The 27,281-nt window shown below is 41.7% G+C and overlaps 1 protein-coding gene across 32 annotated transcripts in view; it reads right to left on the reverse strand.

The window, feature by feature from the left end:
• Positions 1-27,281, reverse strand: part of LOC109634861 (protein tyrosine phosphatase receptor type D) — a 335,897-nt gene that overhangs the window by 186,230 nt on the left and 122,386 nt on the right. For 31 of the 32 annotated variants that reach the window (XM_020095632.2, XM_020095637.2, XM_069518453.1 and 28 more), the window contains exons 3-5: positions 18,720-18,792; positions 14,338-14,444; positions 6,083-6,126 (exon numbers count right to left, since the gene is read on the reverse strand). The gene's annotated coding sequence lies outside the window, so the exon portion shown is untranslated. The remainder of the gene's footprint in view (positions 1-6,082; positions 6,127-14,337; positions 14,445-18,719; positions 18,793-27,281) is intronic. The other variant, XM_069518437.1, reaches the window with a different exon arrangement.

Here is a 27,281-nt window from a genome sequence, read left to right on the forward strand (position 1 = left end):
CTATTTGCTTATTGTTTACGGCCGTAGTCCTGACAGTGTTGGCTCTGACTGGCTCAGGGGAAAATGGACACTTTGACATTTCACACCCTGAAATGTGGCAACGCTCGGTATTACTAGTAAACATTGTTCATTACAGCCTTGACAGCTGATGACCAAGATTCAAGTGTCCTGCACCTGCCTTTGCTATACTGTGCAGAAAGAGGACTATCTGGCTTCAAAATAATAACACAATGATGATAGACTACCTTTTCAGAACAGCGAGAATGGCTGAATAAATATTTTATAAGAGTCTGAATTGTAGCCGTGGAGTTTTGTAATAAGGGAGCTCTGCGAACAGTAACAATAAAGGTTAAATCAAATTGCCTGCCACATTTGTCATTAAAATATATTACCTTCGATATAATGTGAGAATCACAGAGTCTGAATCTCCCTTGCCATTCATTTTCTGTAAGAGTCAGTATGATTCAGTGAGTATAATTCAATAAGACAATAACTGTAATATTTGAATTAACAAGGACATTTTTTATCACTTTGTAAAATATAATATCAAAAGTGTAAAAGTTAATTTCATGCCTACACTTCGAGTGTTTTCTACCTTATGATTAAGAATCTTGCTGCAATTATGACACGACTGTAGAAAAAGACGTTGCTTCAGGTCAAGTGCCCCTGTGCTTTCAAACCGGATCTCTAATTAATTGTTCATTCATCAAGACGAGGCTTTTCTTCTCCACTTTTGTTCGGTATGTCATTTCAAATCTGGAAAACAGATTTGAATGGCTCTGAAGTGGTCTGGATTGCTTCGAGACTCTAACTCCTTCATGGTTTACAAGAGGGAGGGAGATGATTTCATTTTCTCACACATTTTAATCTCCTCCTACACTGAGGTGCACAGCTGTTTGCTATGCTAACAGAGACACCGTAGACTACAACAGATGATCAAATGATGATTTCAAGAATGGTTCAGTGAAATTGGACAAAAATTCAAGTGAGCTTGGGACTGAATTGAATCACTGTAGAGAAAGTGATGTAATCAAGATGTGAGGACATTGAGCTCCAACATTTGACAGAGAAAAATAACTGTCATTGGCATTAATCAGACTCATTAAAAGTTAATTGTGTGTGCAAAATAATAACATGAGGTACCAGTACACTGCCTTGGGGTTCTCCAGGTAGCAGCTACTGTGATGGATTGTGTTTGATCACATCCATTGAAAACAGCTGAATTAATGTTTATCACATATTCGCTCTTGAAATTCCAAATTTGAGTGATGAGGACTTTTTACTGCACGTGAATCGACCAGAGTTTGTTGGTGTGCCGTTTCAAAACACAATCGTGTCATAGAAGATATCGCTTGATAGCCACTGGCCCAAAGGTAAAACCATAGAACTGTGTGGTCTGTGTAAATAGTTATTCTTATTTAGAGTGAACAAAACAGATTGTAGCATTGAATGGTTTTCAACACCCAAAAAGTAATTGCAACACATCTCTTGATCATTGATTTTCAGCCTGGTTTAATTGTACCATTAAGATGAGATATCTGATATCTGTATATTGCAATTAGATAGGCTGTTGTCATTTATTTTGGTCTAGGTTATTAACCATAGTTTATTAGATTTATAGAATATAAAGTAAACTAACCAAGGCTCCACTGCTAGAGCATGCAATAGACTGTGTTAAGGATAGAAACTTACATGAAATACAACAACATAAAGTAGAATCATCACATGAAATTAAAACTTCAATAACTCAGTTGTTTAAACGAGGAGAAAAGAGAGCACTTTGTGCTGCTTTGTTGCTAAGAAATCTTCGATGTCTGGTTCACTGAAGTTTTATAAAAGTCATGATGTAATTATTCAACGAGGGGCAAAATGATGTGAGAGTTAATCATGCAAATGGTAGATTTATTGGTGAGTTTCCAGGTTTGAATAATAGATTTGACCATGAATCACTTGGCATTACCACGAACCAATGATGTAACCGATAACCAATCAGCAAAGTGCATTGTTGAAATCGGTGGCCAAAGATGATTCAGGGTTTCTAAATATGACCAGAGAGCGAAGGGACAAATAAAGAGAAGGTTCTTGAGAGTCTGTAGACATTAATATTAGCAGCCAACTTTTTCTTTGTGAAGATATAGTGGATAATTAAGATTGAAGTCAAATCTGTGTGTATCGTTTGTTGTCTTCTGGTGGCTGGTCCATGCTTCATTCATGTTAGGGCATGTGAGTTCCTCTCTGTGAAACCCTGTTACCCACTCACCACGGGGCTGTTAGAACAGAAACATGGCAGCTTCACCTCATTTATATGCAGTCTGTGAGCAACACAAAGCACTGCCATACTAACAATACAGTCTCCTGTACACAGTACTGATCATATGAATTAAGGGGGGGGTTCTCACAAAATTGCCATTGCTCAGGACTGATGTAATCAACTGTTCTCTGGGGCCTCCTCTTAGCCCGGGGCCCCATTCAATTTCCTGCTTTGCCTAATGTGTTGCAGCACCCCTGCTGACAGCCGCACAGCCTGGGACAGGACATGACTGATTCGTATGACCAGTCTGCAGAGCTGCTTTTAGTTGGCTCCTGTGCACATGTGGCGTAGCTTCATTTCATTTATCTGCTTAAGTCTTAAGAGCCACTTTCACTGGGCTCCGAACACAAAGCTAGGGGCTCTGCGTAGCCCAAAACATAATTTGTGTTGGAGATGCTGGCCCCATAGCAGAAAATCTTGTGTCTGTGAATAGCGTGTGAATACAACCTTGAAAAGAGCTTGAAATATCTGAAATTAGCATAGTGGGAGGTCTTTTTTTTAATATTAACGTATCATAGTGTAGCATAATTAGTTACTGAGAGCAGAAAAAGTAATTGCCTACTCAAGTTATTGGACCTGTATGATTATCTAGTAGAGAATTAGTTTAGATTATGCACATTTTATCTTCCAATTCCTCCTTTAAACCTGTATGTCCAACCCATGCATACACTAGAAACGTCTGACATATGACTCTCATCACTGCTGAGATATGGAATTCATTTTGTCACAGCTAAGCATTTTAATATGACTGTCACTAATATCATTCATATTGGCAAAATTTCCAGTTCACTGGATGAATATTCTCATATCCGGTGAGACAGGGAACGGCACTTCCCAACGAGGCAATAGCAATATTGCATGTCTTTTGAGTTTATGCAAAGCGTCTCCCGTTTCCCTAGAACAGCACTCACTCAGAGCGGCCGCGGCAAATATCATTAAATGCCCTGCTAACACCCCACCCCCCTCTCCACACTAACAAACACATACACAAGCACCGCGCATTGAAAACCACTGGTCCCTTCTCTCCGCCCAGAACCATTTCCACCCTTCCTTTTCTTCCTGGCTATCACTGTGGCAGTGCATGAGGGAGGGAGAGTGCATTGATCTGCCAAAGTGAGCAGCCATTTCACAGGGCGAGTCAGTGCGGCGCTCCTGTCCCTGAATGGGAATTGCTCATTTCACCTGGCTGCCCTGACTATAGCCGACTAGTGGGAAGCCCCACTGGAGGAGGGGGACAGAGGGAGGGATGGAGCGAGGGAGGGGAGGCAGGAGTCAGGGCCCTGGTCAGGACTTGGCAGGCAGCAGATAAGAGCTCCTCATGCTGCTCTTGCCTCGATTACCACTTCTGCCGGAGCCTCCCTCTCTGTCTTCCACACACTCGCGCGCGCATACACACAGCTCACCCTCCACATATGCGAGGCACTAATAATAACTTTGGCGTTCTGGTGAGTCAGCCGTCTTTCCTGAGGCAATGATAAAAGTAAAACATGGTGCTGTTATTGAGTCTGAAATCACTAACTGTGGAATTCCCAGAACAGGGCTTTAGCTCAGCCTGTATCCCACTTGCTGCCAAGATGCCATGTGTCCACAAGATCTAATATCGTGTCCAAAGCAGGCGCTGGTAGACCGATAAGCAAACCAGTAAACTATTTATGACGTTCACATGGGGAACATACAGAATAGGAAATATGTGGCTTGTAGATCAAAAGAGTTGTCGCTCCTAACTTTGATCATTTGCATATTAATATGAACTATGTCGTTTTCTAAATTGAACTATCAATCGGGCGCCAGATTCATTTTACGCATGTGTGTGAGATTTCACATGATCTTTTCGTGGAGAAATAAAGTCGTGCTCCGGGTTCGGTGCAGGACCCAGAAACTGGAGGTCACGGTCACGCCTCACATCTGGAGTGCTCCGTGTCGTTTTAGGCAGAAAGGCACTTGAGCATTGCTCAGCACTTTGGTTAAGGTTACATAAACATGCTGAAGATTTGACTTGATCAATATTTGAAAAGGTGACAATCATTTATTGGCCAAGTGTATGCATGCAGGGAATTTGAGTCCATTTGGCTCCTAATGTAGACACACACTGGTCAAAGAACAATTTCCAGGAGATGGAAATAGACATACAGATAAAACATAGACTAACTAACTTTAAATTTTAGACATTCAAATTATTATTAGACAATATTGACTCTGTCATTTCTCTTTATTTCAGCGTTTAACTAGATCTTGCTCTTCCCTGCACTCCTCCGCTCTTTTACCTTTTTTTGAAATGTCCTTTTCTTTTAAATACATTTCAACATGTTTTTATATTGTACCTATATTGTATGTATATAAAGCATTTTGAGCTGCATTTCCTATATGAAAGGTACCTTACAAAAAGTATATATGTATTAAAGTTTGTTTTTATCATTAGTAAAAAGTACTGAATGAATAAAATAATAGGTCAGTTTATACACATACTAGATATGTCGCAGGCCAACCCTAAGAATCAGGGCTCATCTGGATTTGCTAACATCTGCATTCTGCTTCATTTTGTCCACTTAGTTTTTAAGACAGCTGGGCTCTACGGTGCAGCATCCCATTGCATTAGTTATAGTTAGTGCGTGACGATGTGAAATATTCGGCTGCAGTGTTTCCTGTTGTATGTTTTGTCGAAAACATTCAGTTGCAGCTTCTTCTTTTGTGTCGGGGATATGTCGTATCAGCTGCCACTGATATATGTACATTTTTGTAACTTGACGACAAGCTGTTTCTTCAGTGGACAGGTTTTCATAATTGCGAATGCTCAGAGTTGAGATAAATGGTCAGTATTTATATAGCAGGGGCAGTCAGGGGCAATTTGGGGGTTTGGTATCTTGCCCTAGGACACTTCAGCATGCAGAATGGGGGAGACTGGGATCGAACTGCCGACTTTCTTGTCAGTGACAATTATAGGTAATTCAGCCGAACAGAAATAAAAATAATGTGAGACTCTAATAGGTAATTTTGCTTTCATGCTGTCATCTCAAATACTTTGTGTCAACTATTCAACATTCTGTCTTTGCAAAACTTAACTGGCATAAAAGTGGACACTTCCCTCCTCCAGTATCTCTCTGCCAGTGCTCCCCTACCCCAACCTGTCCCTCATGTGTCCGATACACATTCCATCCAGCCACTTCATTCCCTCACTTCATCCTTCACATGTTCTCAAATTTATTTCTCTATCTCTCTGCCGGTCAGCTCACCTTCCTCCCTCCATCCAGCCTATCTCTCCGCCGCTCTCCTTGCTCAGTGACAGTCTCATCACACTCTATCAATCAGGCTTGTGTAGACCGGGGCGCAGTGCAGCACAGCACAGCATCGCACAGTCCAAGTCTGGTCCCATCAGTGCCAGTCAGTCTCCCTCACTCTCTCAGTCACTTTAAAAAAGATTTGGGTTGCCAGATATAGCCCCCCCCCCCCCCCCCCCCCCCTTGCCCCGTTGCAGGTCAGGAGATGGGGGAGCATTGAGCTGGAGTCGAGATTTAGCTCAGCCCTTGATTTGATGGCACTGGACATACTCTCCGGCCTTTCTCGCCACTAAAAACGAGCAGCTCCTCTCTCAAACTAAGACCGATGTTGGGACACGTGATCAGCTCGAACCCTTTATCAGATCAAATTTGAAAGCATCAAGAAAACACAGCATGCGGGCATCCTTGATGTGTCACATGGGATTTGAGCAGATGGGAAATGATGCGAAACGGAGGTCAGAACATCAGATATCTCTTTTTTTCTTTCTTTTCTTACCTGCCGCAGGCCTCATCCTGTGGTTGACGTCTCAGGAAAGAGGACTGAATAAATGAGAAAGACAGAGAGGGACAGGATAGGGATGAATAGTTTAATCAAACTGTCTTTGTGAAGTGAAGACCAGACAACGAGGAGGTCTCGATAAAAAAATAAAGCGCAGAGTAAGTTGGCTGTACATGATTTGCCATTAAAAAGTAATTGTTATCAAGTGAATGTAATTGATACACGTATATTTTGCGACATTATGCTCAGAACAAATAGTGCGGACTGACAGAATGCTTGTTTTGCGACCAAATTTCAGTGCATGTGCAGCAGAGAATGACTTAACCACACTTATCGATTGGCTTTGTGAATTATAATGAAAACAAGTGTAATTACATTTTCCTTTAAGTAGCACAACAAATTAGGCTTGAGTTATTCTGGAAGCAAAAGAAGAAGAAAAAAAAGGTCTTTCATTTAATGTGGGAAGATTTTCTCAGGCTGTTTTCTTGCTCAGTGCATTAGCAGATGCTGCTGTGCCCATACAAGCCTGTGGACTAATATTCTTGTAAATGATTAGCTACTTGTTTAACCAACAGGGAGAAATGTGCTTTGGGTGGTTACAACCAAATTGTGGATTAACAGTTTTTTATTTTTTTTATTTAGCTACACTGAGTGAGCTTTAATTTGGCTCATTATCTTTGAAAATATTATTGCCGGGCTTCATAGCAGTCAAATTAGATGATTAGCAATGAATGTCATGATTATAGCAGCGCAAAACTGCTCACATGCGTCAGTTTCTATATTCATGCAGTCGACCGTTGATCAATTTATTATTTTAAAAGAAGAAAAGTACGAAAAAGTACAAAACCGAAAGCTAAATCATTTATTCCGACGCGCATATGACAGTTGGAAATAATAACCCAGGTGAGAATGTGTCTGGTCCCTCGCCCCTTCAACCTAACTTCAACAACAGTGTGTTTTCCTCCTTATCTAGCTTCTCTCTATACTCCCTGCTCATGCTAATGAATCCGCAAATTAAATTGTAGAACAGAGGAATATTAGGGCGCCTGCAGTTTTGATGTGGTGAGGAATACTCAATTAGGCCGGATTTGGCCCCAGTAATTATTACATTATAGCTAAGATAAGTGTTCAATGGCAACAAACGCTTTGATGGACTCCATTCTGCGACAAAGGCAACGGGTGAGCAAAGACGAAAATGCCAGAACAGAAGAGTGAAAGGGTAAGAAAAAAAAAAAAGAAAAAAAAAAATTGCAAGTGAGAAAGTGACAAGAAAGCTATCGCACCGGAGCCCCTGTCTGCAGCAGCCATATTTCATTACACAGCACCGAAGCTTAGGAGGCAATCAAGCATATTTAGCCATCATCGTCTCGCCCCCCCCAAAGCAATTATTACACCCCAGTTTTTTACTGTGCTTTGCCATGGGGAAAATGAACCGCAGCACTTATCAGCTCAATGCATACACAAGTGACTGGGGTGGAGGACATGTAGGTGTGCATGTGTGTGTGTGGGTGCGAGCGTGGGCATGCGCGGATGCTTGTGTTTGTTTTCCGGAGGTGCTGGAGGGGAGGGGAGAGAGAGAGAGAGTTGACCGCTAGTGAGCAATAGGTTACCTTTCACAATCCCATTAGCTCAGTAACATCAGCACATTTAGGAGCAGCAGGCGGAGCGAGCGGAGATACAGAGATAACCATAAACATGTCACCAAAAATGCATTGTTATTTGCATTCATATTGGAAAGAGCCAAATTGATGTGGGGTCAAACAGGGAAGGTGAGGGTTTATGACCTGTGCATAGCTCTGCTGTCAGCAGCTCTGATCTATCGGACCGGTCAGCTTTGTCAGGCTTTATGCCTGATTATATTATCATGGCTGACGATCAATGAGAATGAATGATCGCTCATCCACAAAGGGGAGTAGGATGAATAAAGTAGAATGCAAACAGCACATTCTTTAGTAATACAGTGAATGAAAATGCATTTCCCGCCCCACAGTCATCTCGATCAGTGATGCATCGCACGCCGCTGCCACACAAAACACTCTCAAAATACAAATCTTCCTCTTTTATCCCGGCCTGCGTGTTTTTTTGAAATATTATCTCGACGTAATCGAGCGAAATGGCAGAACTGTGGAGTAAAAAAACAAACATACTTTACTATTCTGTGGGTTTGGAGCAGCTAATGTGCAGTCATTTGGGTGGCACGGCCGCCAACTGCAGCATTAGTCCCCATCTGGGGACTTGTGTGTTTCGGTGGAAGTGCTTCTCCATTTGTGAGACTCTTCAGTTCTGGGCATCCTCCCCCAGCCCATAACTCAACGTCTCTCTATCACTCCCATGCGACTGGCTGTCATAATCATCAGCATTATGCTACCTCAATGGGCCTGATTTACAAGTCTGGACATGGCACCAGCGCTGTGCCAAGGGGTAAACAAGAGGCTGTTTGCTACGCCCAGCCTATTTCTCCCCACTGAATTTAATGGGGAGGAGAAACCAATATTCAGAACGGGGAAAGTAGATTTTTGCATCTATGATTTGTAGACGAGGCACCAGATCAAACCCTTAATAAAGTATATTCTATAATATTGCAGTTATATAAATAGATATACAGGGATGTATGCATTTTTATACTATTGAAAGTTTTTGACTTTTGATGAATATTAGGCAGTTGTGGTGTTAGTTAGAGTTAAAGGACTATGATTTATTTTTATTTAGGGGATGGTGGTCTGATTATTTTTGAAGGGAGTGGCATTGGTATTTAGATTTTATATCTTGCAAGATATATTGTTTTAAAAATGAATAATGATGCACTAGCATTTACAGGACAGTGATCTTATGTCGTCGTTCCCACGTCACTAAAAAAAAAAGATAAGTAAATTTATTTCAAAATTCAGCATGATGTATTGTCACCTGGTTCACTCATGGCAGTAATATCTTTTTCTAGCAAAATATGTGACAAGAATACACACTTTTTAAGAATAAGTGTATATTTGAGTACTCATAATTAATTTTAAAAAATGCATTATATTCGCGATTAGAAAAACCTTTTATTATTATAGTTCAGCTTGATTAATATTATTGTTTTCATTTTGCCATGTTCATAGTAGGAAATTAGACGAAGAGATTCATAGGGAAGTTATTATTCTGAGGGTTGCTTTACTTTCCAACAACCACTGACCTCTGACACTGATCAGGCCCCCACCCCAATGTTTTTCATTCAGCCCCTTATTATTCTCATGCATTAAAAAACTATATAATTTTCCGAATAAAAAATAAATTAAAAATAATATGCAACATGACAGAATAAAAAACCAAAAATACCAGATTGCTTCGGCTGTCTTTCATGGAGTGATGATCATAAGTCTTATAATATGTCTTTGGACTTTCTTCACCTTGAGGCAGCACCTGGTCATTTCATTAACCCTCTCACTCATTCCATAATATTATATTAGCCCATAATCATCCACATATTGCGCCTGTTAAGTGATAGGCCACATAAATCAATTTTCCTCACACACACACACACACACAGAATAACTGTTTTATGCAGCTTCCAAACTGCCTGCTGATAGCTGCCATTTCTTATCACTCTGGATGAAAATAGCACCGTTACGGAGGCACTTTTGCTCGCTGTTAACTGGAGGAGAAGGGAGCGAGAAGGAAGGGATGCATTTTTTTATTTTGTTCAAATTACTTAAGCTGCTCACAAAGCTCTTTGTAGTGCGGTGTGCTTATGAAAATTCACCGAAAAAGAGAAGGAAATCTGGTTCAGTGGGGAAAAGAGTCTTGATGACAGTGAATCACCCCCACTCCTGTGGATTGTTGTGTGTAAATACCGGGTAAATACTGGGGTTTGTGCGTATTTTATTTTGCACTTACAATAAATTCATGCTTTCAAATATAATCAGGAAAGCATACGGGGAAATTCAGAGGTAATAGCATCAAATAATGTGCAGATTCTTTTTGGGATCCCTCCGTCTCAGGGCACATGAATTGACTTCAATCCTTCTGATTTCTTTTTGCGTGATATTTACACCTCTAAAGAAACCGTGAGTGTGTTATTAATTTGAAACGCCTGATACATAAGCTAATCAAGCATGCTTATTTCTCCCCTTGCAGAGTTGTAGCCTTTCACATTTTTAAAGAAACAAGTGCCCTGTAGTTAATGAACTAAGCTGAAATGAGCTTTTACAAGTGTGAAATGAAATCACCGTAAACACCATGCACATGTCCTCTTTCTCCTTTGCTCATGATGTTTGGCTGAGAGGGAATAAGATCTTTTTTCTACTCCGAATGGCATCAGGAATAGGTGTTACAATAGCAGGGGGAGCCCATAGGCGGACAGCGTGATGTTGTGAGACAATTTGATAGACAACAGCACAGCAGGAGGAACAAAAGAGAGGAAGTGGGATTCAGGACGACAGAGCCAAGAGACACTTTCTCTTTCACTCTCTTGCTCCCAACCGCTCCCAGTGCCAGAGACACGGGCCGCTGCACAGACAGATGGCGAGGAGGTGTGTGTGTGTGTGTGTGTGTGTGTTCTTACGTGTGTCTGTATGCGCATGCGAGTAGTGGGTGGTGACGCCATTCTGCTCTGTACAAGTGCTAGAGATGGAGGATGGAGTGCGAGAGATATAAGGGGAGAAAATGAAGGAGGGAGAAATACTGCAGCGGTGTGTGTGTGTGTGTGTGTGTGTGTGTGTGTGTGTGTGTGTGTGGGGGTGTGGGTGTGGGTGTGTTTCTCTCATGCAAGCATTAATACTTTTTTTTTAACTCCACATCCAAATAGCTTGTGTACTTAATTACAGCAGCAATAAAAGTTAATTTGCGCTGTCACTTTGCGTTCACTCGTCATACTGCGCAGGGGAAAGCATTGCGCGTGAGGGACCCCTCCTGATGACAAGAGGCACACCTATTAGAAGAACTGAATGTGTGTGTGTGTGTGTGTGTGTGTGTGCAGAGGATGTGAAGATGGATTCTGTATTGAAACACTGCCATCTACTGGATTTCCCTGTAATTTCACTACATAGTTCTGTATCTGTACAGCTCTGCTTGTTCATGGTGTATGCATACATGCATTTTCCAGTAATGATTGTGATTTACTCTGCATATGACAGATTTTTGCATATGTGCTAATCCGTGCACAAAAAGCAACTATACACTAAATTTATACAAAACAATCTTTTAAGTATGAAAAATAAGCATTCCTCTTTTTGAATACATGAAATGCATCAGTAGATTCATCATATAAATGCATTTCTTTATCTGCATACCAAATTAAGAGATGAATATGTTTTCTCCGATAACGTAACGTCAATTAAACTGCTGCAGCCTGCGAGTTCACAAAGAAAGTTCACGTAGTTGCATCAACAATCAACCAGAAGCGTCTGATAGAGACCCACTGTTTGATCTTTGCTTGTATCTGTGCAGCTATGAGGCTGCAGCATAGCACATCAAAGCAAATGGAAGCTAATCATTCGACTCATTCTGATGATGGAGGTGAGTCACGCTGCCTCGGATGGAGCCTCTCAGTTAAGTGTTGGGGTTCAAACTGTGACGCACAGCACCATCTTGTGGTGGTGTCCTGCCAGATAAAGGCAAACACCGGCACATGATACATTTTAGGATTCAAATTCAAGATGATAATAATAATTTCATTGACATTTCAGTATTTGGTTTTTAACCATTATGAATTCATATGAACTTTCCTCTTCCTCTCTCCTTTCTGTGGGGGATGGAAATCAGGTTCTGATTGAGTGGATCATGCTGTGTTGAGTGAGGATGCATTTCAACAGACCACCATAGAACTGTTACCTGTCACGCGACTAATGAGCAGCCGGTGTGCCGTTAACGGTTATAAAATATGCACCAGACTTAAAAAAACCTCATCCTCTGCGCCTTGAGACAAAATCCCTGCATTTCATTAAACACACACAGCGGCTCCGGTGCAAAAATGATTCCCCCTTTAGCCAAGGAAATAAAAACAAATTCTCTATGCTTGTTTCCTCATTATTGCAATAGCGGTGTCACGTTAAAGAATTAGCCCATTTATTACAACAAATTAGGGAAGGCTTTAAATTCGAGCCCGCAAAACATCCTCCGAGCAGCCCCGCTGATTCAAAGTCACAAAGCACACAGTGTAGAATCATGCAAAGTAATTTGGAGGTTATCACAAGTTGTCACTAATCATTTGATGTATTTAATATATTTCTTTTCTGATCTACTGTGCTACGGCCACTACATCAATCTCTAATCCTGTCTGTTTGTGGCTCGGTGGAGATTCACCCTGGGAAACCGCTCGCTACTATCTGACATGAAACAAATTTGATCCATTTTGCCGAGCATATCTGTCTTTTTCAGACAGGCGGTTTTCAAAAGAAATATGTCAGCAGTCTGGGGATTATGCTTTTATGCTAATCACCAAAAGAGCCAACCTGCCCGACATTTCTTTGGTTTGCGACGACGTAGTGGGCCGAGCGAAAAGTCTTTTTCCATTTAGATGCTTATTTCTTTTATCGTCCTTTCTTCTCATTGTAGTAGTAGAATCAGATGTATTAACCATTAACTTAATGCTTTGCAGAGTTACGTGATTATCTTGTGCGAGTGAAAAGTAATGACGAAAAAAGGAGATGGACTAATTCCAAAACCTTGTTCTAGTGATGTTGAGTGAACTCATCATCATTCATCCACATTTGCTCTTCTGAGAGCGAGCACACGGAACTTGGCACAGTTTACTCTGTTGGGGGATAAATCATCTATCAAAGCTCAACCTGGAGGTGAATGCTGGGTGAACATTTCCCCTCTCAGTCCTCACAGCCCGGCAACACACTCTGCTACTAGTTCTGATTGAAATTCTGTTGAAATATATTATTTATACTTAAACACGTATGTACTTCTACACCGTTATGATACAGTAAAAATATTTGCTCGGCGTTCTTGTCCTGACAGCCAATTCTTCCTCCTATGTCGAGTGCGTGCGATTGTTTAGCCAACCGATTGTTTAGTGTGCTCGAGTGTAAGCACAACGTGTGGGATGAGTGTGATGGATTCCTGGTATTGCTGGTAGTTATTTGTGTCTTGCCTATGACCACAATTCCCCAGTCACAGCTTATTGCAGGATGAAGCTGCGCGAGATGTACTCTGAAGCTGGCATAAAGCCACTGGACTTAGCAATAATTCATCGGCCAAAAAGCCCTCCATGTACTCGCCCTGCAATATTTATACCCCGCTGAATGTATTTTTCCCAGCTACATCATTGGACAGGCCCAGGGCAGGGATTTTCTTTTTCTGAGAACAGTGCTCGTATTTCAGACCTTATCTAAATCTGGGAAGCGATTCAATGAATTTGTCCCATAATCACGTTCTGTCTGCTTTGAATGATGTTCTCTGGACAACTACTGTGTTTTTCAGGCCAAAATATATCCCAATATCTACATTACCAGGTATCTCAGTAGCTTATTCCTCTGGCAGCAAAGCTCCATTCAAGTAATGATGACTTGTACATCTGAGACAACAGTTATTTGTGTTTCCAGTGATGATCAAGGACCTTTTAGTAATTATTTACCACAACAACAGCCACAGAAAGTTTAGGCTGCATGCTTTCTGTGATTAACTTCTAAAAGGTGTTAATGTCAGTTTCATCTTATTGTAAAATTATTTTTGTCAGTTTTAATTATTTCGAGGGTTTAGTAGCTTTCCGTTATAAATGAGTCATGACAAGACCGCCCCATCAACACATTATAAGACAATGCAACAGTTTGTGGTTTTGGTGAGAGTATCATTAATCCAGTTTTTTAATTAGCATATGAATGATGTGGCCAAAGAAAACAATAAAGTAAATGAAAATCAATTTCACAGAATCTTAATGGACTTTTTTAGCGTAGTACACGTCATCCACAAAATTGCAATTATATTCTCTTTCTACCACCAACAAAATAAAAAGCTGCAACTCAATTTAAAAAATAAAGAGCGGTTTGGTGTAAAAAGGCTTTTCATGTTTTTTTCAATGAAAATACTGTTTGTTCTGAAATCAGCTTTTCTCATATTAAAAGCTCACAGTGAAGGAAAAAAAAAATGCTGCAGCCCATTTTGCAATTAAGCCCTTTTTTTCTTTTCCTCAAGAATTATTAAGATAAAGCCGTTGCTACATTAGCTACCACAAATATTAAGTTTAATATGGAAAACCTTGTCTGGGGAAAACAGCTGCTGCATGGATTGTGTGGTTTGTTGAATTGGAAAGAAACAGTCGTCCCACTCACCAAGTAATGAGGCTCCACTTTTGTTTTCATGCAGGTGCCAACATGCTGCCCGATGCTATTTTACCTCGCCGACACGCCACCGACAAGAATCCCCCCTTTGACCCCACCTAGGAGATAAGAGAAAGATAGCAGGGTGAGGTTTTCATCTCATGAACAGAAAACAAGAAAAAAAAAAACTTCACATGGTTAAAGATACAAACTAAAAATGACTGGATCGCTGCCACGGGTTTCCACCATCACAGCTTCAAAATCAACTAACATCCATACGCTGCATGCCTTTGAGGCTTAATCCATAATTTGAGGGAAAAAAGAAATTCATAGATGAAATGTTCTTCTAATAATAGCATGTTTTTCATGGACTGTTCTCAACAACACTCTCGCTTATTTCCTGTGACGGAGGGGAGGCAAAAAAAAAGATACTAATGGACGGAGCACAAACAAGTTTTCACATGTTCACTTTGTCATTTCATTGTCTTGCATGTTTTATCCTCTCTTTGGATGTGGCACAGCGTATGACAAAAGACAGATGATAGAATATAAGAATACTAATATATATCTGGTCATTACTGTCACAATTCAAGCTGACTGTGTTACCATATTCCTTCTATCGCTGTAGGAACATGCAAACCATCATAACTATTGTTTCACTCCTGCAGACTCGTGTTGGTAAATTCACATATTCTGGTGAAATCCCAGCTCAAAATAATCACTTTACACTTTTCGAGTAGTGTTATTAGAAAAATATCCTCAGCAATTTTCTACTCATGAGGCTTCATTTGCATAGAATTAACCCCTCAAAAGACATATTAAAGACCGGCCTAAATCTGACGTGCCTTTGGAATAGCTTATTCACATTTGCATAGCGTTTGCCTTCTGTGCAGGTGATAAAGCAGTCTTAAGCCTGGATTACAGTATTTGATTTTTTTATATATATATATATATGTGTCTGTGTGTGTGTGCATGTTTGTGTCTATGCACAACAAATATGTATCCTGAGACGTGCACCTTAATGTGTGCAAACCGGAATGTGTTTCAGCCGTCTTGGCATGTCTCCCCATCGCCAGCAGGGCCAAAGAGAGCCTGACTGCCATGTTACTCATGTGGCATCATGAAAGAACAAGCCCCTCCGAGCGCTATAATAAATCATTGCAGACGGGGCAACACATGCTTGGATCCACACACACACACAAACACACATAACACTATACATCAAATTGAATTAGTATGGAAACCTGATCATATCCTGTTCCCTGACCCTGCGAGAGAGCAGGATGGGCTGGCTGTCATAACACACACTGACAACACAGACCGACTTTCTAACACCATGGACGCCCATATAACCACTGTGCTGTTATAGAATATTATATATACTGTATGAGTATACACTTCAACCTAAAAACTGGACAGAGATTAAATGGTAATTGGTCCCTTGGGGTTGATTGAAAATATCAAACACTAGCCATCTTTCTTCAGAGCAGTAATTGAATGTAGGATTGTGGCAAACAATAATAATATAACTAGTCTTGGCTGTAGAAAGACATTTTTCACTGTTACCAGGTCACATCTGTGTTTTTTCTTGTAAGCACTTTAAGGAAGTAGACTTTGGAAAGTTTTTTTTGGCTGCTGGACTCATTGCCATTCTAAACCAGGTCACCTGCTACTGCTGTGAATTGTCCTTTTTACAACACAACTGCATCTGACAGGTGTAGGGCACCTATGCACAAATGCACCACAACACCATTTAACAAGCGTCTTTAAGACTTTCTCTCTGAGAAGAACCGGCACGTTCAATTCGAATGGAATGTCTTAATGGTTCTCGAGCAGGCCGTTCAAATGGCCTCACACAGACTAAGTGATAGTGACAAAAGCTGCTGTCATGCGCAATACATCAGGCGCAGAGTTAGTCTGACTTACTTAGTTAAGATAGTTAGTTAGACTTGTCTGTTTTTGTCCCGCTGCTCCGCTGAGGCTGCGTTTGTCGCTGTCGTCTTTAATTCAAATCACTTTGCCACTTGAGGCTCCAACAAATGCTCACACATTTTCACAACAGCTGCCACGAGGGACACGGGGAATCAGAGTGTGTGTGGAAACAGTGAAGAGCATCATTGCCTCTGAGTCTCTACACTCACCCATTAAGCCATTTGGAAATACACTGCCCAGTTATTTTCAGTTGATGATCTAGCTCAGTAATTGAAAGCCATGATAGGTAATACATTTGTGTTTGTTTACTTGTTGTTGTTTTCCTTTAATTTTGTTTTTGGGATTAATGTCTCAGTTGTTTACACATTGAGTTTCCTGTTTTATTTTGTGTTCTGCAGAGTTTCACTTCCTGTCTCCCTCTGCCTTCCTGTCCTCCCTGATTACCTGCCCCACCTGTGATTGTCTTCACCTGTGGATATTCCTTTGTTTGCCGGTGAGTGCTCCAACATCCTTCTACTGTTAACTCCTCGTGTGTGTTTAGTTTATTGACCTTCCCTCTGCCGGATCTGACTTCCTGTGAACCAAACCTGTAAGTTTGATTGAAAACTGTGTATTTAAAGTCTGCGTTCTGTCCCTCACCTGTTACTAGTGTTGACACCAGTGAAACACATCGTCCTTGGTCCACATAGTGCTCGTCTGCATCACTTTACTATATATTCTGTGCACGGTGCGTTAAGTCAAATACAATGCCAGTAAGAGTGTCGTCATTATCTGCAGAACGAAAGAGGACATAGTCTAAAAGGTCTGATAAAATTCTTAATATTTAACAATTTGACGGATGAAGAGGATATTTAAAGGCCGTGCTGCATCTGCACGGTACACAGTATTCTACTCTGCACCGTGAGGATACGATGGTGACGTGCAAGTGAAATGATGTGGCTGCAGGAGTCTGTACAGTACAAACCGTTCTCATGTTTAAATTCATGCTTAGGGTTCATGACCCTGGAAATAGAATCATCCTCTGCAGAATGTGGAGACACTGGTATATTTATCTTTTTTTTAAAGATGCTGATATATATATTGTTTTGAAACCATATTGTTGTATATAATTGAGTCGAAGTTATGCCCTGTCTTTTGTGTGTAGATGGTTAGATACCACAGGCAGCTCAGTGAAAGCAAGGCCTGCGTCTCGATAGGGAGACTCTGGGTTGCATCAGCTCAAAATGGCACAGTGCCAAACTTTTGTCCTCGCAGGTACATTTGATGGGCTCATTGGAAATCCTATGGACATGTGGGGGAATGTTGCCGTGCCCAGGGAACAGTAACACGCGGCAACACAAGCACTCCCAATTACAGCTGCACCCGCGGGCCCTCTGGGTGGTGGAGGGGGGGGGGAACCACAGCACAACACTTATTGATGTGAAAAACAGTACATGAGAGGGGGGGCGGTGGGGGGTTAGGCTACACTTCTGCTCGAAAAATTCACACGAGCTGCTCTTTTAATCATCCCACACAAGAAGATAAGTAATTCATTTAATTCACGACACGTTGACTTATTAATAACGGAGCGTTTGTGGTCATGTTGATTATTGATTATTTTTGCTACCTTACAAATGATGATGAGAATGGAAGGCGTCTTCCTGTGACTCACTCTGGAGATTCAGCGTGTTTTTATTCATTGTCACGTACTGTAACTACATTACTGCTGATTTTTTTTCTCAGGACGCCTCTTGTTCTAGTCCCTGTGTGTTCAGTCAACACACATTATGACAAAGCACTCGTCAGTCCGTTTAAATCCTGTGTGAGATGTTGCATCATCTGCAGGGACTTAATGTGAAAACACATCTCCTCTGAAAACAGCAGCCGCAGTGGAGTTCCCTGGACTCCAGAGGGCACCATTAGCATGCTTTTTCTGTGTCACTGTGCAGCAGGCAGCAGTACCAGATATCTTTCAAGCAACAGCACTGATACTGCTCCTGTAAATGTCTGTGAGAGAAAACTGCACCTTCCAAATGTCATTACAGCAGGTTAATCAAGACATTTCATGAGAAAGGCATTGACCATTTCAGATTTTCTACCGCATTCACCCTGATTCAAAAAAGGAAATCAAACTTAACTTGTTTGCCGAGATAAAGTATTATTTCTTATCAAATAATAAAAGTCAGACAGTCTAGAAATCTATTTACTCTGACTGAACCATGGATCACGTGCAGACACGTAGTCTTTCCATGCGTTCATCTATACTAACAACATTTACTTGTGTGCTCCCCGGGTTGATATCTATGCACTGACGTTATTATCTTGTAGATATTGCTGGTGGGCATTGACGTTTGAACGCGGAAAACAGGATTTTGGTCACAGGTGATTGTCATAGATGGATCGCTTTTATTTAATAACACAATTACAAGGAAGGTTTTGTTTTTTCTTTCTTTTTTATATAGATAACAAAAGATGGACCTTACCCGTTTGGAATAATCAATTGCGATTGCTGCTCCGGACCAGAGTGATGAAAGAAGAGAACTCCTCAGAATCTCCCTGGAGAGAAAGAAAGAAAGAGAGAGAGAGAGAGCGAGGTCAGTATGTGTCATGCTTTAGTGTATTGTACCATCGTCCATTCACCAACACTTACATCACTGTACTGTAGATCAGTGCTCAGTTCACTAAGTGCTCATTCACCTTGATAACCGGTGTTGGGAGGGAAGTACTTCACTGGAGATTAAAGAATAAATGACCTTAACTGTAATTTGTCAGATATTTCAGTAGATGAGTCAAAGTGAGGAACGTCCTACATTAGTGCATGAAACACTAAAGAATACTGCCACTCCAAAGCTGGAAGCTAAAAGAAAGAAGATCCATTCCTTGACATGTAACGTTAGAGAAGACCAAGACCAGAATAAAACTGAATTTTCAGTTCACATATTTTTCCCCTTAAAATGAAAAATAAGCAGAAAAGTCAGTTTTTACTTTGTGTGTTTTCCCACAGCATCAAATAAGTGAAAAAGATATAAATAACAATAATGCATAAAACTCAAGCTGCATAGAGCGAGGAAGCTGCCTCGCATATCAAAAATATTATGGTGTTCATACTGCTTATTTAAATTCCTACATTTTGGGGTTGCTATGTATATTACTGGATGGAAATAATTGGCCAAAACACATCGTGCATGGTGGAAACTGACTGGTCTCCACTCTGCAGGTAAGAGGCTGCGTTTGGTTAAGGAGCTTGCAAGATGGGTAAAGATTAAACAAAACTATAAGTCGTTATCTGGTGATTTCACAGTGAATAATGCAGACATAAAATATTTTTTTATGTAACTACATTTACAACTCAATGCAGTTACTCATACCTTGCAAGCTAAATATGTCATCGCTTATTAGGAAGATGAAGATAAGCTTACACCACAGCCTCTCTGCATCACAGTGTTATCATTGTGCCTTTAGGTTTGCAAACATGTACTTTAAGAAGGAGAATTTTTCCATTGTGCATAATGAGAATTGCTAAAAATAGACTCCTGCATGAACGCTGCCGGTGGCTCCAACACATACTGGAGGAAGGATAGCAGGATGTTTGGATATGTCTGATTGTAAGTTATGATTTCTGACAGTGACCCTCTCTCATGCATCCTTACTCCTGTGCAAGAAATCATGAATATGTGCCTGACACACTGATATATACACATAGACACCTAGTGGTAACCTTACAGTGCACATGCATGGACACTTAATTGATTGCGTCAGCCACTGGGTTCAGATTAGAGACCGGAAAGTAAATAATTGCGCGACAAGGGACTAAATGATGACTACGGAGCACAGGAGCCCTCCATTTTCTCCAATACGGAGAGACGCAAACACAAAGTCTTAACAGTCTTGTAGTGGAAGTAGAGCACACACTTAAAAAACTGTTCAACTGGCCTCAAACATCACTCTGGTGACTGACGGAATCCTGCCTGTGTTTGTTTTGCACGACAATGACAATTGTAATTGGACGTCGGACACCTTGGCACCCACATCTACCGTCCTCATGCAAAAATTCAGCATCTTCAAAGCACCGCAAATGCTAATCTCCCTTGACTTTTTGCATTTAAAGACCTACTTCACTTTTTTTTTTTTTTTGCTAAAGTACTTGATATGCAAAAATCATATGTTTACTTTCAAGATCAAAGTTTCTTTCTCCCAGCCCCTTCTTCATTTTCCCCGTCTAAAAATGGACTCCTTTCATTATGCAAGCCAACAAAGAGCAGCGTCTGCTCATACAGCCCATTCCAAGCATACTGATTAATTAGCTTGTATAATTAGCTTAATGATTTAGAGAAACATGGCCATGGCCACCCAAGAAGCTATGCTAATGGATCCGTGTCTGTAGCAATTAAAATGCCCATAATTTAACAATGGTTGCTTAGAAGTCCAGATAACTGCTGTGAAAATAGTAGGTGGTGCAGCAATCGATGTAGCATCATGGTAGCCGGTGTTGCGTTAATGAACGCTGCGGTATATACCACATTGTGAGCTTGTGCTGCAAGTCATGTGTTTGCATTGAGTAATATTTTTCTGAAATGCAGACACCACTGGAAGACTGAGCGCTAATGAAGTGTCCTCACAACTCTCTATGACGATTAACTTCGGAGCTGGCGGCACGCTCGACGCACTCAGACCTTAAATTAGACATGAAATGTGATGTAAGACGCTGAAAGTGTGAAACCTGCTCTTAGTGTCACACGGAGCGAGTTTATCTTCCGTCTGTCTCATTGTGCCATGTGATGTAGCCTCTGTCAGCCAGTTATGTTAACTCCTTCCACAGATTGCAAAGTGCACGAGTGAGGACACGCTGCAGTGGACTTTACAGTTTGCATTAAATGCGAGTCGAACCCGACAGTGTCTCTGCTCTCCGCCAGTAGCATCAGCATTCGTGGCCGCGCTTCAGACATAAATCGCCTGTTTATGACCTTCCCCTGTACAGTAACCAATAGAGACACCAGCTCATCTCATAAAACTGCCCGAATGTTGAGGCGGAGGTGAAGATATTACTCGTCCGTACATGATTTTTTAAAACAGCAGTCAAGTGGGAGCAGTTTGAAGAATCTAATTCTTGTTTATTTGTTTATTTTATTTTTATGCTATGTGATTGACTGCTGCAGAGATCCCACCCAGTCATAAATGAGTAGTAATTTACTGCACACTTTGCCGCTGACAAAGCGCAGGAATGATGGTGCCACTGGGCCTGTTCAAACAGCACAGGAAATGGACTGTGGCGTGGAGACATAGTTCAGGGTTTATTGCAGGACCAGTGCCTGTAACGAAAAGTGGAAGCTTGGTACTTTGGAAATGTCAGCTACATAGATATATTATAAATAAAATATATAATAAATACAGCCCAGTATGGAATTCTGAATGCTACTTTGAAACAAACAGATGTAATGTTTACTGAGCAACAGCGCCCTCTGCAGCCTCAGAAATGCTGTTAAGCTCTGTGACCAAGCAATTGAATTGTTTAGGGTGTAGGATTTAGTGACATCCAGTGGTGGAGTTTCCTGTGCAGCTGAATACCCCTCACCACAGCCTCCTCTTCCAAACATTGAAGATAAACTGTGGTAGCCTTCAGTTGTCATAAAAACTCAAAAGGTGATTAGTCTGTCCAGTTTGGGCTACTGTAAAGAAAACATGGCAGCCTCCGAAGAGAGGACCCGCTCCTGATATAAATATGTATATGTAAGTATTTAAATATAAAGAGCCCATTCTAGGGTAAAAAAAACAACAATCAACAAACACTAGTGAAAATATGAATAGAATAATTTTATATTCAGTTCCTGATAGATGGATAGATCCCTTTCACCTAAATCTTACACACTGGACTTTAAGCAATTTTCAAGTAGAGGAAAAACAAAGTTTAAAACTTTCTTCACTGGAGCTCTCACTGTGTTGTCTCACTTCCCGGACCACAACAGCTGCTGCTGCAATAAATGCACCAAACTCTGTTTTAGAATGATTTGTATTTAAAATTTCCTCGCTGCATATTAGAGATAGGTGATGGTTTTCAATGACTTCTACGTCTTTATAAATATTCTACAGTCATTTAATGTGGGACTATCAGTCAGTTACTCTCTTCTCAGGAGGCTGCACACGCACACCGAAGTTACAATGAGCAGGAACAGGTGTTCGGTGGGAAGTCAGTGAAGCATCAAACTCATTTTGAAGCTGCTATTTTGAGGCAAAGTTGCATAGTGTTGCTTTAAATCCTGAACTCTTCAGTGGTTTGTTGCAGATTATTTCGAAGTAATCACAGGAATACTTCAGCTGGATATTATGTAAATCTCGCCTGATTACAAAAAATCACTGAAATACTAAAATGTAAGTCCAGTATTTACAGTCATTGTATTTTTCAGTGGGTTCATCTGAGCTTTTTAAAGGAAAACAGACGAGATGCAAAAACTAAAACAATGAGCTGAAAGACAATATGATGCTCTGAGAGCTGAGCCATGAGATAATTGGGCTGCGGTCATTCATCAATACTAGGAAAATCTTTAATAAGCATACAAGAGCAGCTGTAACACCAACGCCAATTGTTCGTTAGTAGTCTGACTGCACATTTGAAACAGCTTGCAACAGTAAAAAGGAGAAAAAGACTTAATGACAGCACAGAACTTGGTGAGGCTTGCATCTGTCAGATCATTTATGAGAATGAGGGCGAAGAGGCAAAAGCAAAACTATCAAGACGGCGGGTCAGGTGCAAAGTGCGGATCAGCAGACTGACTTTACGTGGCGACTTGCTTTAATCAGCAAACAATTTATCAATATTAAACTGCCGATTCCTGATTGTTTCAGATTCCATATGCCGTCTCCCTGAAAGCCTCTTGAATGAAACAATGTCAGGCAAATGTGTCGTTAAGTTTCGCAGCAGTCCCAAACACTAATTGCACGCGGGGTCTTGATAACAATCTGTTTGTGTCTGCGCGTTGCCAGCAGGTGCGATGCTATTCACTGGTGTGAGTCGAACATCACAGTCCCGAGTTTGACACCATTGTGTCAAAAACTCTGTGCTCAGCTCGTCAGCTCTGCTGCGCTGTGCCCAAAACAAGCCAGCTAAAAATGAGCATTTGGGAAGTTATCTGCCTTTCACTTCCCTCGCTCTGTCTGTACCCACAGCTGCCTCAGTGGCACAGGGTAGCGTCACTGTCAGACGCAGATAGAATTAGTTATATGGTGCATCATGTGTCTATTTAGAATTGGCGTCATGTGAGTAAAAAAGAAAAAAAGAAGCTGCACTTTGGGTGGGAGAAGGTTTGATATTTTCGACACATTTGCATAGGTTTGCAATAGTCAGGCTGTTGTTGACAGGATATCACACATGCCGTGTGAGCTGTCTGAGTGAGAAATGTTCCCATCACAACTCAGACATTCTTAAAAAAATCACTTTACCAAGAAGCAACTTTTATGTGTGAGTTATATTCATCTTTGTCATGAAAACAAGGCGCTTCATTGCCAAATCTGACCATTGATATCAATCTTCCCTGCATGTAATTCTGTCTGCACACAAGTGCTATCGGCAAACTAAATTTTCCCGTACATGTTTTTCTCCTAGGACAAAGAAAGTGGAGCACGGCTGCCTTGGTGGTGAAGAACAGCTGAGCGCAGACTTCATCTTTGCGAGGTACCGTTCTCTTGTCTGCAGTCAAAGCCGTTTTCTCAGCAGAGGTTTTATATCACGCTGGAAAAACTTTCCATCACGCTGAAACCGCTCCTCCCCGAACACTATCATAATCTGCTCAGCGTGCATAATATTAATCGTTTAAATATCTCATCAACACAACGTGGAGAGCGTGCTGACTGTGTGTGTGTGTGTGGGGGGGTGGGGTGGGGTTGTGTGCGACGGGCCCGGAAAGCGAGAGGATGTAGATTAGAGAAGAAAGAAGGGGCGTCAGAGATGAAGGATGGAGAGGGTGAAGTGTGAGAGATCAGATGAGATGGTGAAAACTGAGTATGGAACAGGAGGATGCGGCGATGGGAGGACAGGAAGTGTGGGGGGAGGGGACATTAAGGATCCAGAGAACGAGGGAGGGTGAGAAAGGAAAGCAGTGTATTATACCTCTTCTGCCTTTAGCACTCTGCGGAAACTCTACGCCACTATATTCTGTCCCCTTTTTCCAGTCAGCTTTGGAAAATGTGATAGCATTGATCATCTTCTTAAAAGACTGCTTTTCCTGTCACCGTATCACCTCATGTCATTAAGATGACAGGTTGAGTTGCCTTAAAAGGTTTCTCTTATGTCTGCAAGCTATTAGATTGCCTCCCACATTTTTGCCTCCCTTAATTTGTGGAGAATCCCGACGAAAACGAAGAATGTTTAATTGTCCGTCGTATTGGTTTTTAACGATCGTGCAACAAGATCGCAAAACTAAAAATAGATTGTACCCCATTCAAAGGTGACGGGGATGTTCGCATGGATTGAGATGCTTTGTTATTGGAAACACACGGTCATCAATCAAAACTCGGTAATTCCATCACATTCGTTGCCTCCATGACAGATATTCTATTTCTATTGTCCTGATGCATTACTGCCTTGACTCTCACACCCCCACGTTTCCCTAAGGAGTTCCCATCTCACATCTCATGGGTACTGGCGGGAAAAATAAAGCAAATAGGTTTTGTTCTCCAAATCGCGCACATTTCCTCTTCTATAAATCCACTTTTCCCCGCATAAATCTTTGGGAAGTTCGGGCTGCCCTGCGCCTCTGCTTATTAGCCAGCCAGGGATCAATTTATCACCTTTGAGGACAAAGCACGGAGGCGCCGAGGGATTCTCCCCATCCCTTTGATTTATGGAGTCGGAGGAGAGGCAGGGCATTTTTGGGTCATGCAAATTCTTCACGGCACAAGTGCCTGCCCCTCCTATCCGCTCTTTGTGTTGAATTAATTTCCTTGGCAGTGAGAGAGAGAGCGAGAGAGAGAGTGGGGTTTTTAAGTAAATCAGGTAGTTGGAGTGTGATGGTAATGATGCTGCAGCGTAAATGCACTGACCGAGCATCAAAGGGGGGTTAGTCACTGAAATCAGGCCTGTTGGATTCGACTGAATGTCCAGATTCTCAAATCTACAGCACAAACCGATTTGCCATGAACTGCTTTCATGCAATTACATGCCTTCGCCACTAGTCTGTGCCATTGGCCCAGCGAATTCTGCCTCTGCATGTGTGACCCACTTTTCCCACTTAAGGAGCTGCAGGAATGTGGCCGCCCCACCTCACCTGCGCCGAGCTCGCTCTACAACTCCTTCATTTGTAATCGTCCTCATGCAAATGATGGGCTGGGGACAGGGGCTTGTGGGAAATGTATTTCTTGTGAAGTAGAGGGGGGCTGCAGCGAGCGAGGTTGACGGAGTGCTGCTGGTTTTGCATAGCTGTTACAAGGCAGGTTTGAAACATTGCATCACGTATTGTTTGGCACACAAGTGTGATTGAGCCTCTCATCATCTGACGCTATAAAAAGCAGGGAACGGGGGAAAAGAGACTCTATTCCGAGGTTATACACTTGTGCACTGTTCTGTCGAAAACATTCTTTCCCTAAGTTCTGTGTGTGTATGTGTGTGTGTGCATGAGCAATGAGTGCATGTTTTTTGGACAACTGACAGAACACAGACCAAAAAAAGTATTAGCATGTGTTGCTGTGTTTGGCAGCTTTTTTAGATGTTGAATTTTGATTTTACAATACCGACTCCATCGCACGCCTGCAGAATAAACCCAAACTCCCTTCTGTCTCCCTCTTTCTGTGTGTTGTAACTACAAGCTGTGTGCAGGCTCCACTTCACAATTCACTCGCCACAGCCTTGGCTATCATCCACACTCCTCATAACAAATGAGCCCGCGCCGGCGAGCAGATCTCTCCAAACACCAAACCGGCGCGGCCACATCTTTGTCATCTTGTCTCTCTCCTCTGCCTCTCCCTTTTTTCCTTTGTATACCTTGTTTAGCCACACTCACGCTTTTCTTGTGGCAGAGAGCACAAGACTCACTGTTTGCTGAGTGGGCAGTGGTGAGCGGAGGAGGACAGAGGAGAGGAAATATAGAAAGGAAGGAGGAGGGAGAGAAGGAAGAGAGTTATCTAACAGGATTAAAGGAGAACAACGGAGTGGAGAGCACTTAAAATACTTATGACATGAGCCCTCTTGCAAAAAGGAGGGGATGAGTAACAATGGCTGAATCACTCTTGAGGCTCTCTGTCTCTACACAATATGCTCTCACACCTTCTTCCGCTCTCTCTCTCTCTCTTTTTCTATTGCCACCTCTGTCTCACTTTCTCTCTCCTTCCATCTTACCCCCTTCGGCTTCATTTTCACTTAGCAGCCGGGGGATTTGATGGATCTCAAAGGAGTCATGTTAATAATGTGTGTGTGAGAGGGAGAGTGGCTTTAATTAACCAAAGAAAGAAAAGGTATTCAATTCGGATTGGAATGACGAGAGCTTCCACCAGCGTAGACAGACTGTAATCCTGAGGTGGATATTGTTGGATTGAGGTGGGGGAGAGAAATTGGCGGTTGGGGGGGGTAGACCAGGATAAAATGATGAGGAGATGCAAAGAGAAAGCAGGATTCTGAAGAAGGGGAAAGGTTTTCTGGTGGTGAAAAGATGAGTGACAGATTCATTTAGTTTGAAAGAGAGAATGTGACAAATCTGATGTGTAGCCATGGGATGGGTTGATAGATGAAACATGTGCAGACTAGAATTAGACCAGAACAACTGGTGGTTTGTGGTTTGCCCCACTTCTGTCTGACACCAGAGGAAGTGAGAGCACATACATGGTTTTCACAGCAAGGCCAAACACATTTCCAAGTTACCTTCACTGGTCTGTTACACACAAGTGTCTGTGTAGTGAGATGTCGACCGCAAATGAGAACAAATACCATTTCCCTCACCCCGACCATGGGGGAATCAGAAAGGTGGAACAAGATGACAAATTTCCTCTGGGTGGATCGAACATCCGGGAGAGAATAGCACTTCAAACGATCCGCGTGCACCTCACCGGCTTCCCTGCCCGTC

The sequence above is a fragment of the Paralichthys olivaceus genome, chromosome 22, assembly GCF_024713975.1.
Source record: "Paralichthys olivaceus isolate ysfri-2021 chromosome 22, ASM2471397v2, whole genome shotgun sequence".
Taxonomy (NCBI): Eukaryota; Metazoa; Chordata; class Actinopteri; order Pleuronectiformes; family Paralichthyidae; genus Paralichthys; species Paralichthys olivaceus.